Genomic DNA, 13,463 nt, shown 5'->3' on the forward strand with positions numbered 1-13,463 from the left:
CTTATCCCATCTGTGAAACATGGTAGTATCATGGTTTGGGCCTGTTTTGCTGCATCTGGACCAGGACAGCTTGCCATCATTGATGGAACAATGAATTCTGAATTATACCAGTGAATTCTAAAGGAAAATATCAGGACATCTGTCCGTGAACTGAATCTCAAGAGGAGGTGGGTCATGCAGCAAGACAACGACCCTAAGCACACAAGTCGTTCTCCAAAAGAATGGTTAAAGAAGAATAAAGTTAATGTTTTGGAATGGCCAAGTCAAAGTCCTGACCTTAATCCAATCGAAATGTTGTGGAAGGACCTGAAGTGAGCACTTCATATGAGGAAACCCACCAACATCCCAGAGTTGAAGCTGTTCTGTACGGATGAATGGGCTAAAATTCCTCCAAGATGGTGTGCAGGACTGATCAACAGTTACCAGAAACGTTTAGTTGCAGTTATTGCTACAAAGGGGGAGTCCCATATACGTTTTCGTACATTGGGGGAGTGCCTGTTAGAGAGCGCACTTGTCCTGGGCCATCGGCATAGTGAGGTAGGGTGGCCAGTTCCTTTCCTTGCCGCCTTTAACTTCCCCAGTGTTTCCACCAGGTCCCCATTCACTGCTGGGTGGACAGGGAGCGAGCCCCAGATCCCCGTCGAGCCGAGGCTCGAACCAGGGACCATTCGCTTAGTGGTCAAGCGCTCTAACCACTTGGCCACCTGCGCTCCAGTTATTGCTACACAAGGGGGTCAAACCAGATACTGACAGCAAAGGTTCGCATACTTTTGCCACTCACAGATATGTAATATTGGATCATTTTCCTCAATAAATAAATGAGCAAGTATAATATTTTTGTCTCATTTGTTTAACTGGTTTCTCTTTATCTACTTTTAGGATTTGTGTGAAAATCTGATTATGTTTTAGGTCATATTTATGCACAAATATAGAAAATTCTAAAGAGTTCACAAACTTTCAAGCACCACTGTATAAAGTTTCTGTCAATATGTTTATCATGCTTGTATGATGATAAACTCACAAAGATATTTATCTAAATACACTCGTTCTAAACCTGTCAAGCTTTGCCCGCGAAGCTCTCGACCCCAGAGGGTTAAAAACACAACCAGTGTTGTGAATGAACACACTAAATGAGCATCGTTCATTGAACATGCTCATATTTTTGGTGAACGGTGTACCGAATGAATCAGTTTGCTTCTCATGAATGTGAACCATAGGTGTCATGAATGAGTCACCCGAAGCTCCCTGCTTGAAGGTGGCAGTAATGCATCAAAAAGCTGTTTTCCAATCATAAAGAAAAATATAAAGAAGAAGAATAACTGTGTTTCATGGCCTCACCCCAGGAATTATATTTGTAAACCAAACTGGTTTTAGTTGTCCTGCTTTATGATACAGTAAATGGTAAAACAAATATACAGGGGTACTTCAAAAAGTTCTCGGCATCACCCAGAAAACATCACAGGAGAAAGATTGTTTTTGCATTATTTTTCCACATCGTCTCCTTTAACTTCAATGCACTTGGTCCACCAGTGTTCAAGCTTCTTTATGCCTTTGCGGAAGAAGGTCCCATCGTGAGCCTTCGGATCTTTTTCAACAGCATGGATGACTTCTTCATCACTCTGAAAATGGGGTTTCAGTTTTGGAAACCGATAGAAGTCAGATGGTGCCAGCTCGGGTGAGTAAGGTGCGCGGGGCAACAGTTCAAAGCCACATTTGGCTGCTTCTGCACCTTCCACCTGTGCTGTGTGGACGGGTGCATTGCCAATTTGAAGTGTTCCTCTCCTTTTTTCTTTGATTGCTTCTTTCATTTTAATTTTTGTGGACAGTGATATTATGTAATGCTTTAAAGTATACAGTTATGCCCCAAAATGGGAGTTATGCCCTTTGATTCTGGGTGAGGCCGATTAACATTTTGAAATACCTTTTTACAGTGTTTTAAGCATACAGTCTTGGGTTTTAAAGGCGTCACGCAGTGGCGATAAAAGTCACATTATTCTGCACCAGAATGCTTTTGAGATTCGAAATAAATTGACCGTCGATTTTTCAAAAGCTTCCCGGCGGTTGTAATCGGTCCTTATTTGATCATGCCCATCACTTGAAATTTTCCGCGTTCGCAGCGCCCCCTCTCGGTCAATGGAACAGCTGCGTGACGTCATACCAGTAACCACTCGGTGCAGTTGCAATGACGGACACACCAGAAAATAGGAGTGATGCTGAGGAAATTAGCTTTGATTTTACCGATACAGAAGAAGAAAATGGCCCACAAGTAGAGATTTTGACAGCTGAATGTCCTGGTGGTATCCAGCCTTACAGATTTGAACCTGAGAGCTCATCTTCAGAAGAAAATGAGGACAGTTCTGACGACGACAGAAACAAAGACGGGCGACTTGAAGACTTGTTTTGGTTGGTTTCTCTGACTAAATCACTACTTATGTGTATTTTTAAAGACCATTTTCACTTGAATTAGAATGCTGTGTGATTAATCTATGATTGTGTGTAATACTGATAGCTGTAGGGGGTGAAAGTATAGCTAGAAAGATTGAATTCTAGCAACTTGACAGCTTGCGATCTCGCGAAATGCAGTGGGCCTTCTGATACAGTAGACCCCTTGATATTCCAGTTTTCATCATTTTCCTTTTATTGCGGTTGATTTTAACTTGATATTCAGTATGTTATAGGCTGGGAGTATTGAGCTTTGTATTGTATTGTTTAGTAAACGTACAATCGTCAGTAATAAGTGATAATTATTAGTTAAAGGCAGCTCTGTGGCATAAATCTTTCAATTAATCTTCTGTCATCCATTTGCTAAAATTATGTGCCACGTGTTATCAATACAACACTTCATGTGACAAAGAAAGATATGACAAATACATAAATGTATGAAAATCATTTTGTACAATTAATGATTGATACATAGAAACACAACACGTGTGTGGCAGCGGGGGCGTGGTCAAGCGCCGGTCTGTGACAGGAGGGCGGAGCCAGGGAAGGTGAGTGGCAGAATCATTACACCTGACGGTAATTAACCTATGTTTTCCCAGTAACTGCGCCCTATTTAAGGAGGCAGAGGGACAGCAGAGAAGAGCTCATCCCGGGACAAGAACACAGTGTGTGTGTGTTTCGCTATCAGATTAAAACTGGCGGTTATACTGAAAAGTCTGGCAATAAAAAGCCTATTTGCATCTGAAGCGTTGTCCTGCCGTCCTCTGTGCTCCACCCACACTTCAGAGAGCTCTACAGTGGTGCCAAAACCCGGGACAAGGTGGAGCACCAACCTCGCAGCCCCATGGAATCCTCCCCGTTCATGGACCTGGTCCACGCCCTCGCCACGGCTCAGCAAAGCCAGCACCAGGCGCTCGTCACGCTCCGAAAGGAGAAAGAGCGGCGCTTCGAAGCCCTGGTGCTGGCCCAGCAGGAAGATCGCGAGGCGTTCCGGCATCTCGCGTCGGCGGGGTCCACCAGCGCCCCGGCCGCAGGCCCGTCTCCCCTCACCGTGACCAAGATGGGCCCGAAGGACGACCCCGAGGCGTTTCTCACATTGTTCGAGCAGGTCGCCGAAGCCTCGGGGTGGCCGATGGAGCAGCGCGCGGCGCGCCTCCTCCCCCTCCTGACGGGAGAGGTGCAGCTGGCCGCGCTATAACTCCCCGCCGACCGGCCTACGCGGACCTTCGCCGAGCCGTCCTCCAGCGCGTGGGGCGCACGCCAGAACAGCGCCAGCGCTTCCGCGCGCTGGAGGACGGCTCGGCGAAGGTCCGCGTAGGCCAGCCGGCGGGGAGTTATAGCGCGGCCAGCTGCGCCTCTCCCGTCAGGAGGGGGAGGAGGCGCGCTGCTCCATCGGCCACCCCGAGGCTTCGGCGACCTGCTCGAACAATGTGAGAAACGCCTCGGGGTCGTCCTGCGGGCCCATCTTGGTCACGGTGAGGGGAGACGGGCCCGAGGCCGGGGCACTGGTGGACCCCGCCGACGCGAGATGCCGGAACGCCTCGCGATCTTCCTGCTGGGCCAACACCAGGGCTTCGAAGCGCCGCTCTTGCTCCTTTCGGAGCGTGACGAGCGCCTGGTGCTGGCTTTGCTGAGCAGTGGCGAGGGCGTGGACCAGGTCCGCGAACGGGGAGGATTCCATGGGGCTGCGAGGTTGGTGCTCCACCTTGTCCCAGGTTTTGGCACCACTGTAGAGCTCTCTGAAGTGTGGGTGGACCACAGAGGACGGCAGGACAACGCTTCAGATGCAAATAGGCTTTTTATTGCCAGACTTTTCAGTATAACCGCCAGTTTTAATCTGATAACGAAACACACACACTGTTTTCTTGTCCCGGGATGAGCTCTTCTCTGCTCTGCCTCCTTAAATAGGGCGCGGTTACTGGGAAAACACACAAAACACAGGTTAATTACCGTCAGGTGTAATGATTCTGCCACTCACCTTCCCTGGCTCCGCCCTCCTGTCACAGACCGGCGCTTGACCACGCCCCCGCTGCCACAATGTGTTTTTTAAAAAATTATTTTTTTCTATCAATACCTAGCCATGACCTTGAAATCAGATCCATTGATAACAACAGTCACAAATAGTGTTCAGTGTTTGTTGTTACAGCCAAACACAATACACCGATTAGGCATTTTGTATCACAGAATATTAATACATCATTTCATAGTGTTTTGAGTGTTCAAAACTATCCACAAACTGAATAAATCCACAAAATCCGCAATGTAAACAACTCTGGTAAACGCACGCCATAGAGAAAACATGGGGACAGGCCAGCATCACCCAAGGGAGGTTACTGGTATGACGTCACACATAAGTTGACCTAGTTAATGGCTGGCTGCCTAAATTTGGCTGTGCGCGTCAACTTTAAATGCTTGTAGCGGGCGCATCGTGACACTGAGATCGCGGGAAACCGAGGGGCTTGAATAACCCACCAAACCCGACATTTTGACACATGATATAGCCTGATTGCTGAAATTACCGCACGACGCCTTTAAAGTTAATCTCCATGGTTCAATAGCACATAGTAAAAAAAAGTTTGGAAGAAATGAACATGAACTAATTCACTTTTGGGACTGTGAATTATGAATGAGAAGTATCCATCTATCCATCCATTATTTGTAACTGCTTATCCTGTGCAGGGTCATGGGGAAGCTGGAGCCTGTCCCAGCTGAGTATGGGTGAGAGGCGGGCTACACCCTGGACAAGTCACCAGATCATCACAGGGCTTGAATGAGAACTAGTGGATTTTAATTTGTGTGAACTGAACTTTGAGCTAGCGCTTGTCAAGTGTGAACTTGCACAACACCGAAAACAACGGTGAAATCAAACACACAACATCAAATCAGAAACAGAACAGCAAAAAAAAAAAAAACGGTAAATGCTTGCTAAACCAGGTTTATTTCAAAGAGCCCAGCTGACTTCTATCAAATTCAGTTCCACAAACGAAGCTAATCGTAAGCCCTGCTGAGTTACTATGGCAAGAAATGCATTTGGACAAACCTGCTCTGTGTCAGGTTAGTTTTGAAGCTTAGTTTAGTCTGATGAATTCTACTGGCCAGGCTTTGTGCTTTGTGGTCCCGTTGGGTGGAAAGAACAGTTGTTCCACCATAATGCACATTGCCAAAAGGGAATATATGGTCGGTTAAATTTAAGAGAAAATATTATGCATAGTTTACATAAAAATACTTAATTTGCCAACAAAACATGATCTCATTGCTTATAGTATATTTTAATTTAAACAAAACCATAAAATCTCCTCGTTTGATTTTTATCGAGGAAACGTGAGGTAACATTAATGTCATGCAATTATGACTAGTATTAAAGGTGACATATTATACCCCTTTTCCACAAGTTGACACAGTTTCCTGAGGTCTGAATTAAAAGACGGTGACATATTTTGGTTAAAATAACGTGACGATAAAGCATCACAACTTCCTTCTCACCCTGTCTAAACAGTCCTGTTCAAAATGCCTGATTTGTGTGCCTGTTCCTTTAAACGATAATGAGCATGAACTGCTAAACCCAACCCCCCTCTTCCACCAGTCAATCAGATAGCACTTTCCTCATGAATATTCATTTACAAAGGCAATTTTTAGGCCATGAGTGGAGATACGGGAGATAGGTAGGAAGGGCAGAATAATTCTGATGAGCTCTGCTTGTGATTTTAGAAAGGGGAGCCACATCTAAACGGCTTGCTGATGCTCATGTTTTCTGAAATGGGCAGTACAAAAGAAACTGACTGGATGTCTTATTTCAGAGTTTGTGGGTTGGTTGGCTCCAGATACCTAAATGTATGTGCACAAGCACTGAAAAAGTGAGTTTTTCATAATATGTCTCTTTTAAATGAATTTGAGCCAACTGTGTGTGGCACAGTAGTGTAGAGGGCAGCATTTCCACATGCAGTGTTAGATTTTTATTCCAGAGTTTTAAAAATCCATGATCATATTGGCTGCATCTTAATTAATTCATGTGGAACCAATGGAGACATTTGAATCAAGTCAATTCAATGAACATTTTTTTCCCCCAGTGTTCTTCAGTGTCTTTCAGAATTCCTCAGTTATGCGACTTTGTCATTGATCTATTTTGTAGAGACTTCAAGACTTGATCTATTTCGTAGATCAAGTTTGTAGCATGTTAATTTGGACTATAGAACCAAATTAATTTGTCTTTATTTTGATTTTAATTGTCTATGAGTTTACTTTTTTAAGTTATGCATTTATTGTCATTTTCTGATATGCTGCTTCTTGAACTTTGCTATTTGGCAAGTTGTTGCTTTTATTCGCAGTAATGTTTTTATACTGATAAGTGGTTGTTTGCTGGAGTTGGAGTGAAAAAAAACTCATCTTGATTCTCTCAGTCTTTCTCATATTCTGTATTAATCAAATATACTGAGAGGCTTCGGTTGAAATTATGGATTCTCTGAAGTGACTGGCATAGTACTATTTTGTGAGGGGTGCAGTCCCAAAGAGAATCCATAATTACCAGTGCTTCTCAGTGCATGGTACATTTTTTTATTTAGATATCCCTCATCAAAAAATTCCAAACTAAAAAGTGTTAAGATTGAATCTTGGCATGCACTCACTGGAGGCAGCCATGTTTGTTGTTTATGTCAGAGTGACCTTCCCTTTGACCTGTGCATGTGCAGGTCCATATTCCATTTTGATGTAACAAATTTGTCCTTATTCCGAATTTTTATTTTTTGATTAAGACGTGAGATCTGCCAATATTATTCAGGTTTTAGGAGCATTCTTTGGGCAGTTAGGCATGCTCTTGCCTGCCTCGCTAGGCATAATCATGATGCATAGATCTACACACACAGAAATGCTTGTGGAGCCACAGCTGTGACTCGAGTCGGCTGTATAGCTTGAAATTGTGACATCAGTTCATGGTATATCCAGGATATACCATGACTGACTGACACCATATCCTTTTTTTTTTTTTTTTTAAATTTTGGACATCATGAGATACATTGCTCCATCAATGGTGGAACCATTTTATGTCACCTGAGTTATTCTTGGCCAATCCCTGCACGGGAATTTTTTGATGAGGGATATATCTTCACTGGACTCGTAGGGCTGATTAAATATCGTGTGCATGCACACGAGCCTCAGTTAGCCAATTACAGCTTCTAAATAAGTTGCACCTGAACTTCAGTGATGGAACTCATTGAGTCTAGATTGAATTGTTACTTCAAATAAGCCTCGCTTTTATTAGCTCACTTCATGGAATACCCGCAGAAGCACAAGAGCAGATCAGTACGTTAACATGCACTGTTATTCTGAATATGACAGGATTCCGGATTTGATACGGGTCGTGTAAACAATATATTCCATTTTGATACAACAAATTTGTCCTTATTCCAAATTTTATATTTTTTGATTAAGACGTGAGATCTGCCGATTATTATTCAGGTTTTCGGAGCATTCTTTGGACATGTTTACAGTGCATTCGAAATTTGCGTCTCAGTTGGGTTTTTTACGGCAGTTTGCGACACATGGCCTCTCGTTTATCTGCAGTCAGCTCTGTGTGTTGTACACAAACCAACATTGGGAGCTTTTTACGTTAATAGGACTATTCATGGCTGCATGTAAATAGAAATATTAGTGGAATATTCATTTTCATTAGCTTCGTAGCTTTTTCAAAATAAGGGCAAAAACTGCAATGTTTTGTTCATGTAAACATAGTGAATGAGAACCACAACAATAACTAAAAAACACCAAAGTAAAATAAAACACAACAACAAATCAGACTGATAACAGCAAAACCTAAAACACAACAGTAACAAGCAGCAAATGACCAGCCCAAGCACCAAAGGTGCTATTCATACTTATTTTCATCACAGTTGTACATACAGCAGGGTCCAAAAGTCTGAGACCACACAGAAAATCTGTAATCTTGTTTTATTTAAAACTGGAAATCAACAAAGTTTTTTGAATGTTCTAAAATTAAAAAAAAAAGAAATTCAATATTCTATTCAATATTCAAGATGTTGTACAATGTCTAGGTCACTATTTAAATGTAAGCAAATTGGTCACATTGACCATATCATGGATATTGACCATGATATTGATTCAACAAACTTGTGGAGTCCATGTCAGCTCAAGTGCACACTATCATTAAAGCAAAAAGGGGACATACTAAATAGTAAGAAATGCAGAAATTTATGCAAATATTTCTAAGATTCTACTTCTGATTCATGTTATTGCTAATATAATTATAATTATAAAGATAATATAATTTGAATTAAAAACTTTGTATTAAATTGAAAAAGAATGCCAAAAAGAAGCATTTTCTCTAGTGCTCTCAGACATTTGGACCCCACTATGTGATGTTATATTTGATACGCTCTTGACTATGCATGGTATTAATATATGCTGAAATAACAGCTGAAGGATATTTTACATTAAATTACTAAAAAACTGAGAAACTGCAACCCTGAGTCCATTTTGAGTTTGTTCATGCGTTTTGCAGGTATGAACCATGGCTGTGTGTGTGTGTGTGTGTGTGTGTGTGCGCGCCTAATGGAGGGGGTAATATTCTGAGAAAAAAAGAGAAATTTCCTGAGAAATTTGAGATTAAAGTTGGAAATTTATGAGAAAAAACTTGGATATTCTCTGAGATTATAAAGTCATAATTCAGAGATTCACAGATTCAAAAGTCACAAATTTACAAGAAGCAAACTTAAAAAAAAGTCATGGGTTTTTTTTGTTTGTTTTTTTGTCAACGAACCAGATCACATAACTTTGTAAAGTAGAATCAGTGTCATCACACCACAGAAGCCACAGTTGAGCTGAGAGTTATAGGAAATACAGTCTTTCCTCCTTGATCGCACAATATAAGAGATTTTCACCTGCATTTCCCAGAATGCACGGAAGCCGGGGAGCACACACTTGATGTGCTTCCTGGATACAATGGGAGATGAAAGTATTAACTGTACAGTAGGGTGGTCCCCAAAAACAAACTTCAACTTTTTAAAGGTGCTACTTCATTTTCTTGTTCCACTTGGGGAAAACATAAATTGGGTAAAATTTCAAGTGATTTGAATAATATTAACCAATGCCACATGAGCCCTGTTTTTTGCATGCCAGGTGGATGGCACATGTCATCTATGCAATCGATGTTTTTGTTTAGAAACCAGTTTCAGTTATCTACTGAGGAACTCTCTGGCCTGAAACGCTTCACAGCTTTCACTGGAGCACTGTATGTCAAGGCCTGGTTCAGTGCTCCATCTGCAGTCGCTGCTCCAGCTGGTAATTTGTCATTCCTGAAGGGACTGGTCTCCTATCCTGATTCTGATATTGCGAAAGCCACCAGTAAGAAGTTTGCCAGATACCTCTGGTATCTGAGTGAGGACCTAGCCGGACTTGCCCTATTTGACAGCAGCATCACAGATGATGAAAAGCGTGGGATTGTGGCTGCTTTGAAAGACGAAGCGGATGATGATCATCAACCACGTGCAACAGTGGACACAGAGGCGAAGGAAGCCGTTGCAAACAAAACTGTGGCAGATTTTGTTACATCTGCCTCGGGTCACATTTTTGAGGCATTCAACATTGACACCGACTTCCTCGTCAAGGACCCTCAAAGTGGGAAGAGGACCCATCATTCCAGCCATCAAAGAAGGCCCTGCATGGTATTGCTGTGGTCAATGACTTTGCTGAGAGAGGAGTGGCACTAATCTAGGACTATAATCAAATCCTGACAAAAGATGAGCAGCAGCGGCAATACCTGTTGCAAGTAGTGGAATGGCATCGGCGTCAGTTCCCGGAAGCCAAGAAATCGTAACAAAACACCACCCATTATGACTGTTTGATCTAAACAAATATGTGAACAGTGGCATAATATTTTTTTTTTTGTCTTGGACTCCTGTTTGTCATTCTTCAATATGTATTGCTTAGGTGAACATGCACATTTGCTTCTTGTTGGTTTTCGCAAATATGCTCAAATAGTACAAATTTCAACCCGTGCGTGGCAGTGGTTAGAATAGTCGTATCAAAATAAAATTTTGCATAAAATGTTTTCTCAGCAAGCTGAACAACTTAGTGAGGAAGCACCTTAAGAAAGTCAAATTTTTATTTTTGGCATATATTTGAGGACCACCCTACTGTACAGGTTTGTTTATTTGTGTCCTTTTTTTTAATCTTAGCTGTTTATAAATGTATAATTATTGTGCAAAGAGCAGTTTCCTGTTAATTTCAGTGTGTGGATTCTTCTCTTCTATTAATGTGAAACCACTGAGCTAAGTGTGATAGGAAATGCGGTCTTTCATCCTCAGTCACACAATATAAGAGATTTTCTCTTAAATTTCCCAGAATGTGCTGCAGCCAGGAAGCATGAGAGGTTCTTTTCTCATACATTTGTGACTTCTTCTTAATTTCTGACTTTTAAATCTTCAAATTTGAGTATTTTTCTCATAAATTTAAGGCTTTATAATCTCAGAGAATTGCAGATTTTTTTCTTGTAGTTTTTTTAATTGTAATCTTGGAAATTCTGAGTTTCTTAGAATCCTACATGTCAGCTTATACGGTTTCCCCATATTTTGTATGGGAAAATGCAGTTTTTGGCGAATACAGCATACACTGATTTTCATATGGGAAAATTACGTTTTGTATCATCCGAGATTTTTTCCGTTACTCTGAGAATTTTCTTAGCATCCCCCATTTATTTTTTCAAACACGCATGCCCAATGAAACATAACTATTTTCGATTTATGGTTTTCTAGTTGCGCGTGGTTTTCTCGGTCATTGATTTGTGGTTGAGCAGTCCTCGTGTTTCACGCATGCCCAATTAAATGGGACTATTTTCGATTTGTGGTTTTCTAGTTGCATGTGGTTTTCTCAATCATTGATTTGTGGTTGAGCAGTCCTAACATGCATGCCCAATGAAACGGAACTATTTTCAATTTGTGGACCATTTTTCGGAGCGAGCGAAAACAATGTTTCCTAATTCAAAGTCTGCACAGGTAAGCATTCATTCATTCATTTATTTATTTATTTTTTAAAAGTTTTTACTGTTTGCATGTAGGAAAGCTTCTTCCATTATCATGATAATTTAGGGAGGCGATACTGGGAGGCACCGTTTATACAATGGCAACTGTAGTTACCCAGTGATTTCGCTTCCCTAAACATTTTAATTGCTAATAGACATTTTATCCTCCTGAGAACCAACCCATAGATAGTGTCCTCTGTAGTTGATATTTGTTTTACATGCACTCCCTCTTACTCTTTCAAGCTATTCACTTGAATCCTGGTGTCTTGTAAAGAGTGCATCCTTTTTTTTTTTTTTTAACCCTACTGTAGAATCAGACCAGGTGGGTGGAGCACAGAAGCACGGCAGGCCAGAACTGAGTTCTCAAAAACCCTTTAATTTTAGCTTTTCAGCTTTACATCTACTCTCCCAGGCACACGCGCACACACAGAAGTGTTCTGGTTGGGGGAGAGCTCCCCTCCTCTGCTCTCCCTCTCCTCTTATAGGGTGCGGTCACTGGGGAAGACACACAAACACAGGTTAATTCCCATGAGGTGCAGTGATTCTACCACTTCGCCCTCCATTCACAGACCAACGCTTGACCACGCCCCCGCTGCCACATATCCCCACCGCCCGACTCAGGCGGGAGTCGTCCGGCCTGCAGCCGACTCCCCCCCCCCCCCGACGGGAGAGGAAATCTGCCACGACCATCTGCGCCCCCGGCCTGTGGAGCACCTGGAATTTAAACGGCTGGCGTGCCAGATACCAACAGGTGATCCGCGCGTTGGCATCCTTCATGCGGTGGAGCCACTGCAGGGGCGCGTGGTCCGAACAGAGGGTGAAAGGGCGCCCCAGCAGGTAGTAGCGGAGGGCGAGGAAAGCCCACTTGATGGCGAGGCATTCCTTTTCTATTGTGCTGTACTGTACCTGCCCTCGCACACCGACAGCTTCCGGCTTATGTACAGCATGGGACGTTCCTCCCCCTCCACCTTCTGGGACAGAACAGCCCTCTGTCCGATACGTCCGTCTGCAAGATAAAGGGGAGAGAAAAGTCAGGGGAGTGTAACAGTGGCCCCCCACACAGTGCAGCCTTTACCTTAGAAAAAGCCCGCTGGCATTGCTCCATCCACTGGACCGGATCTGGTGCCCCCTTTTTAGTGAGATCAGTCAGTGGGCTGGTGATGTCCGAATAATTAGGTATAAACCTACGATAGTAGCCAGCCAGCCCCAGGAACTGTCTCACCCCCTTTTTGGTCTTGGGCCTCGGGCAGGCCGCAATTGCTGCTGTCTTATTGATTTGGGGACGCACCTGCCCATTGCCCAAGTGGAAGCCCAAATACCATACTTCCACCCACCCAATCGCACACTTCTTCGGGTTGGCTGTGAGACCCACTCGCCTCAGCGACCTAAGGACGGCCCTTAGGTGTTTGAGGTGCCGCGGCCAGTCATTACTATAAATAATAATGTCGTCCAGGTATGCAGCTGCATAGGTGGTATGGGGGCAGAGGACCCTGTCCATAAGCCGCTGGAACATAGCTGGCGACCCAAACAGCCCAAAAGGAAGTGTGACGAACTGGTGTAATCCAAATGGTGTGGAAAAGGCCGTTTTCTCTCGGGATAGAGGAGTCAAGGGGATCTGCCAATATCCCTTTGTCAAATCCAGTGTCGAATAAAAGCAAGCCGTGCCTAGTCATTCGAGCAACTCGTCAATACGAGGCATTGGTTACGCGTCAAATTTAGACACCGCGTTGACTTTTCTATAGTCCACACAGAACCGGACCGACCCGTCAGCCTTGGGAACCAAGACCACCGGGCTGCTCCAGTCACTGTGGGACTCCTCGATGATGCCCATTTCGAGCATGGCCTCGAGTTCTTCCGGAACCACCTTTTTCTTGTGTTCGGGCAGTCTATAAGGGCGGCTGCGCACTACTACCCCTGGGGACGTCTCAATGTGGTGTTCTATGAGGTGGGTGCAGCCGGGCAGGGGTGAGAACAAGTCAGAAAATTCTGTTTG

General features: G+C 43.4%; 1 protein-coding gene across 1 annotated transcript in view; it reads left to right on the top strand.

The window, feature by feature from the left end:
- pacrg (PARK2 co-regulated) overlaps positions 1-13,463 on the top strand; it is a 659,472-nt gene that overhangs the window by 35,681 nt on the left and 610,328 nt on the right. The window lies entirely within an intron of this gene.

This window comes from Neoarius graeffei, chromosome 11, assembly GCF_027579695.1.
Source record: "Neoarius graeffei isolate fNeoGra1 chromosome 11, fNeoGra1.pri, whole genome shotgun sequence".
In the NCBI taxonomy this organism is placed as follows: Eukaryota; Metazoa; Chordata; class Actinopteri; order Siluriformes; family Ariidae; genus Neoarius; species Neoarius graeffei.